Below are 6,946 nucleotides of genomic sequence, written 5' to 3' on the forward strand. Positions count from 1 at the left end.
CCCTCTCACCATATCCATCTGCTGGTGTCCCTGACTCACTGCAGTTACGTTATCCCTTTCAGCACCTCCATCTGCTGCCGTCCCTGTCTCACTGCAGTTACTGCCCACACTCACCATCTCCAACTGCTGGTGTCCCTGATTCACTGCAGTTACTGCCCACTCTCACCATCTCCATCTGCTGGTGTCCCTGATTCACTGCAGTTTCTGCCCCTCTCACCATCTCCATCTGCTGGTGTCCTTGACCCACTGCAATTACGGTCCCCCTCTCAGAATCTCCATCTGCTGGTGTTCCTGTCTGACTGCAGTTACTGCCCACTTTCACCATCTCCATCTGCTGGTGTCCCTGATTCACTGCAGTTACTTCCCACTCTCACCATCTCCATCTGCTGGTGTCCCTGATTCACTGCAGTTTCTGCCCCTCTCACCATCTCCATCTGTTGGTGTCCCTGATTCACTGCAGTTACTGCCCACTCTCACCATCACCATCTGCTGGTGTCCCTGATTCACTGCAGTTTCTGCCCCTCTCACCATCTCCATCTGTTGGTGTCCCTGATTCACTGCAGTTACTGCCCACTCTCACCATCTCCATCTGCTGGTGTCCCTGATTCACTGCAGTTACTGCCCACTCTCACCATATCCATCTGCTGGTGTCCCTGATTCACTGCATTTTCTGCCCCTCTCACCATCTCACAATCGCTGTGATTTGCAACTTTGTCCATTTTGCTGTGGGTCCAGGGGTGGTTTAGTTGAATTCAGCAGCGCATTTCAGTGACACGTTTTCAAAACAATTCATGAATCATCTGCAGAGAAATCGCACCTCAATCGATCAGTTTCTCAATAAAATGTGATCTCTGAATCAGATTTAAAATCATTTCACGGCTCAGTGCTGTGAATATAAAATGTGCTTTCAGTCTTGTGGGGAGTGTAGGAAGACAGTATTAATATGAATATAACTTAGTTCCAGTGTTTGAAGTGAATGGAATATGAAACGGGCTTCAGTTCCAGTGTTTGAAACCTTTAAGCTCTTTCTATGATTTCACTAATTTAACAATGAGATCGAGAGGTTATTTCACCCCCTTCTTCAGCTCCTCTCTGAATTTAGTCTGGGTCACAACGTAACTACTCGTGTTGGTACAGGAACTGAGAACCTGCAGCATCATCGATGTGTAATTTGCGGTATCGTGAGGGTCACTGTCGGAGAATGTAATCCGAATATCTGCAATTCGCCTATAAATGACATACACAACCCGGGTCAGCCATAACAGTAAGAAACTACCGGAAATACTGAAAAGTAAAATAATTGATTTTTACCTATTCTGCATCTCTGGTTCTTTGTGATTCTCTCCATTGCTGTGGCGCCGGAATCCCCTGCGGACTTTCCTGGAGAATAAAATACGTCTGAAAGTCAGAAAATTGAGTAGCAAAATCAGAAAGACCGGGAGACAAGGGGTTAAAATGAGGTCAAGCAATTCAAATGCCCCCCATGTGGGGGAAGTGAAGATGCTCGGTTTATAAACACAACCCATGGGAACATTATCAATGAAGTACCTGGGTTTAAATGTAAAGTAAACTGGGAGAGACTCTAAACAGCCCAGCACACTCACTGTTCCTGCTACCACAGCCGCTGTTTTCTCTGTGCAATATTTTGTTTTCAGCTTCTCCCTACAAATGGCCACAAATCGATCAAAGGTGAAAGTGACTGTGAGCCAGACAGAAATAAGTGTGGCTGCAGAAGACAGAACGGCCGTGAGAGAACACAAGGGAGTAATTTTCAGGAATGGATTTGGGAAATAAATGAAAACAATCCAACCCAATATGGGACCAGAGATAACGACCAGGAGATCAGACACTGCCATTCCCACCAGGTAGACAGTGATACATTTGGAGAGACCGCACTTTCCTCGGGACAGGATCACAATCGCCACCAAGTTAACTGGAAGAGAGAGAAAAGGAAGCAGAGAAATTACTGATCAGACCTGGAGACAAAGCAGCAGTTTGACAGGATCTGGGATGAACATTCCAGCTTTGTTGCTGCATTGAACAGAGAAAACTGATTCATTGACCTGGGCATTGCTTTTCCACAGTGAAATGTTTGAAATGCAATTATTAATAATCAATTGGGGAAATTGATACATAAAGTTAATATGGTCAACACTGGATATACTGGAAGTACTGAGTGAGGATGCAGTACCGGTGGGGAAATGAGATGGGGTTTTAAAGAGATGGAATGCAATGGGTTAAATGGGGATTTACCTCCAGACTGTCAGTCGGGAAGCTTTGAGAACAGCGGGATGTGCAGCTGATTCGTTTCTGTGGGTTCAGAGAGCCGATAGCGGCCGGTACAAGGTGGGAAAAGTCTGAGAGCAGCTGCGGTCAGTTTAAGGGTTCGAAACTATTTGGAAGAGGAAGCTGGAAGTGGAACAATGAGTGAGATTGGGAGGCAGAGAAGGAAAAGCACATGTTGGAGCTGGAGAGGAGACAGGAGCAGACGGTCTGGGAAAGGGGATACAAAGAAGCAATGAACAGAGGATTCAATACAGTGAGAGGACTGGCTGAGATTCAGAGGGAGAGACTGCAGCAAAGTGTTAGTGCAAAACTAATATAGACATCCCAGTAAAACAACTCAATTAATACATTCAAACAATAATACCTGTAGTTATTGGTGCTGGAGAACATTTCATTGGTTATACAATTTAGTCAGTACATTTAAATTTGTACAGTCAGTTAAATGTCAATTTAAATTTATTTCTGACATCAGCCTCGCTCTTTATTAAATTCAATGGTCACAGAAATTTTGAAGTGCAGTATTTAAATAATGAACTACCATCAGTAAAGAACTGACTTTATTATGTTTATTAAGCCTGTAAGTAAGCAATAGGAACTTTCTGCAAAGCACAGTGGCGCAGTGGTTAGCGCAGCAGCCTTACAGCTCCAGCGACTCGGATTCAGTTCTGGATACTGCCTGCGTGGAGTTTGCAAGTTCTCCCTGTGTCTGCATGGGATTTCTCCGGGTGCTCTGGTTTCCTCCCACATGCCAAAGACTTGCAGGTTGACAGGTAAATTGGCCATTAGCAATTGCTCCTAGTATAGGTAGGTGGTGCGGAAATATAAGGACAGGTGGGGATGTGGTAGGAATATTGAATGAGTGTAGGATGAGTATAAATGGGTGGTTGATGGTCGGCACAGACTCGGTGGGCCGAATGGCCTGTTTCAGTGCTGCATCTCGAAGTAACTAACTAAAAATGAGGACCTGACAGAAATAAACACTGAGGGACCAAGTCCAACAGTAAAATTAATACAATCTGACAACTTCAACTCTCAGTTTCTCTCAGTAATTACTCTGGATATTCCAACACTTTATGTGAGTGATTTATTCACACCTCTGCTTATTCCTCTTTCACTTTCCTTCTGGTTAATTTTTTCCTTCTGTTTCATTCTCCCTGCTCCTTTTCTAAGTTGCGCTCCCTGGCTCTCTGGACTCCTCACACCTTGCAAACTGTTACTTAATGCCACTTTTCACATGTGATTTGTTCCTCACATGCTGTGCCTGTGTTCTGTTCACCAGCCCCATGTTCAATGATTCTATTCTCAGAGTCAGTTTGCTCAATGGTGAAACCTCTGTGAATAATTTAATGTCTCAACAGAGCACACAAATATCCACCTGTTCACCTACACTCTTCACTTCATCCACAATTGGGGAATAAACAGAATCGAAAGCTTCTTCCGGACAAACCTCACAATCATTGAAATTCATTCTCCTGGAATTAGAATTAGAACATTACAGCGCAGTACAGGCCCTTCGGCCCTCGATGTTGCGCCGACCTGTGAAACCATCTGACCTACACTATTCCATTTTCATCCATATGTCTATCCAAAGACCACTTAAATTCCCTTAAAGTTGGCGAGTCTACTACTGTTGCAGGCAGTACGTTCCACGCCCCTACTACTCTCTGAGTTAAGAAACTACCTCTGACATCTGTCCTATATCTAGCACTTGTATCAATTGTAAAGTACTCCGTTAGAATGTGGGGTTGTTAAATTAATAAAACACCAACACCAGCGGTGCAGCTGATAATCTGCAGATAAATGGAAAGACTCTTGTTTCCAACTGATACAGTGTAAACCAATAAAACATCACATCAATACATTCTGTTTTACAATGTAGTTTAGTGACAGTGAAGGCTCCACGGTGAAGCAGAGAAGGAGAGGTGAAAGAGGCAGCAGCAAACTCAGTTCAGTAGCCAGACCTCTGAAGCAGTGTCAGACATACACAGTATAAAATAATACTTTATAACAGTGATGAACAATAAATACACTGAAATCCCTGTTAAACTGAACAGTGTTATTGGATTGGGAGAATATTGCGCTGCCTCCTTGTAGCATTGATACAGTCTTGTTATCAAAGAGCGAAAAAAAATCATAAAAACATTGCACGACCTGTTAGTTGCACATTACGAAAGTGTAAAAATCTCCTGATGCTCTTTGTCTTGATCTTAACCGAGACATCTGATTCAAATATATTAAATAGACACAATAATCCAGTACATATTCCAGGGTTACTAAAACCAATACCATTAAATATAATGCAGCTCCTGCAAGACTGAAAGAGTAGACAATGAGGAGAGTCCATCAGAAAATTGCTGTTAAAGAACAGGTGGCTGTGTAAAACACACAGTGAGAAATAATACCGAGTACAGCAGCACAGTTAACATCGAGTTACACCATTATCAACTAATATACAGGCTTACCAGGAACTCCAATTGCAGCAAGTACAGGATAAGAAATCGATGCGATCTGAAGAATTACTAAATATCCCATTTCTGTGAAAAGCAGGGACTTCTGTTAGCCTGGAACCCACAGCTCCAGCACTATGAGCTGATCCCTTCCAATGGGTGCTGATTTATACACGGGATAAGTCTCCACTGAAACGGTTATACCCCTGATTATTGCTATTATTTACATGCGCATTAACAAATATATTACATTAGCAGATTTGACTCTGATGTAAATAATGTGTTGAATAAAACACAATCATTTCAATGTCAATGACTTTTTCTTTCAGCCAATCTGAATACCTGACTTTCAACCACAGTATATTTCATCAGCCACATTCTTGCTCACTCACTGAAGAAGTCCATACTCCATACTCCATACCATCGCTGTGTCTTCCTCACAGCTTACTGTCTCACCTCAATTTGTGTTATAAGCTAACTGGATACATTACACTCCATCCCTTCATCCCCCAATCAAACAGCCCCACGATTAGCGACCTTGTCTTCATCTGTTTAGAACAACAAAGAACAATGAACAAAGAAAATTACAGCACAGGAACAGGCCCTTCGGCCCTCCAAGCCTGCGCCGATCCAGATCCTCTACCTAAACATGTCGCCTATTTTCTAAGGGTCTGTATCTCTTTGCTTCCTGCCCATTCATGTATCTGTCTAGATACATCTCAAAAGACGCTATCGTGTTCGCATCTACCACCGCCGCTGGCAACGCATTCCAGGCACCCACCACCCTCTGCATAAAGAACTTTGCACGCATATCCCCCATAACCTTTTCCCCTCTCACTTTGACTCGTGACCCCGAGTATTTGAATCCCCCACTCTGGGAAAAAGTTTCTTACTATCCACCCTGTCTATACCTCTCATGATTTTGTACACCTCAATCAGGTCCCCCCTCAACCTCCGCCTTTCTAATGAAAATAATCCTAATCTACTCAACCTCTCTTCATAGCTAGCGCCCTCCATACCAGGCAACATCCTGGTGAACCTCCTCTGCACCCTCTCCAAAGCATCCACATCCTTTTGGTAATGTGGCGACCAGAACTGCATGCGGTATTCCAAATGTGGCCGAACCAAAGTCCTATACAACTGTAACATGACCTGCCAACTCTTGTACTTAATACCCCGTACGATGAAGGAAAGCATGCCGTATGCCTTCTTGACCACTCTATTGACCTGCGTTGCCACCTTCAGGGAACAATGGACCTGAACACCCAAATCGCTCTGTACATCAATTTTCCCCAGGACTTTTCCATTTACTGTTTAGTTCACTCTTGAATTGGATCTTCCAAAATGCATCATCTCAGATTTGCCCTCATTGAACTCCATCTGCCATTTCTCTGCCCAACTCACTAGTCTATCTATATTCTGCTGTATTCGCTGACAGTCCCCTTCACTATCTGCTACTCCACCAATCTTAGTGTCGCCTGCAAACTTGCTAATCAGACCGCCTATACTTTCCTCCAAATCATTTATGTATATCACAAACAACAGTGGTCCCAGCACGGATCCCTGTGGAACACCATTGGTCACTCGTCTCCATTTTGAGAAACTCCCTTCCGCTGTTACTCTCTGTCTCCTGTTGCCCAGCCAGTTCTTTATCCATCTAGCTAGTACACCCTGGATCTCATGCGACTTCACTTTCTCCATCAGCCTACCATGGGGAACCTTATCAAACGCCTTACTGAAGTCCATGTATATGACATCTGCAGCCCTTCCCTCATCAATCAACTTTGTCACTTCCTCAAAGAATTCTATTAAGTTGGTAAGACATGACCTTCCCTGCACAAAACCATGTTGCCTATCACTGATAAGCCCATTTTCTTCCAAATGGGATTAGATCCTATCCATCAGTATCTTCTCCAGCAGCTTCCCTACCACTGACGTCAGGCTCAACCGTCTATAATTACCTGGATTATCCCTGCTACCCTTCTTAAACAAGGGGACAACATTAGCAATTCTCCAGTCCTCCGGGACCTCACCCGTGTGTAAGGATGCTGCAAAGATATCTGTTAAGGCCCCAACTATTTAAGACCAACAATCTATTTCAGTTATTACTGCACTAGATCCTGCCTCTGCTCGTAAAGCACGGGACCCTGCCTCCATTATTATTGTATGAGACAACGTCTCGGTTTGTTACACTCGGCTATGTCTCTGGTTCT

Source organism: Heterodontus francisci, unplaced genomic scaffold, assembly GCF_036365525.1.
Source record: "Heterodontus francisci isolate sHetFra1 unplaced genomic scaffold, sHetFra1.hap1 HAP1_SCAFFOLD_539, whole genome shotgun sequence".
Lineage (NCBI taxonomy): Eukaryota > Metazoa > Chordata > Chondrichthyes > Heterodontiformes > Heterodontidae > Heterodontus > Heterodontus francisci.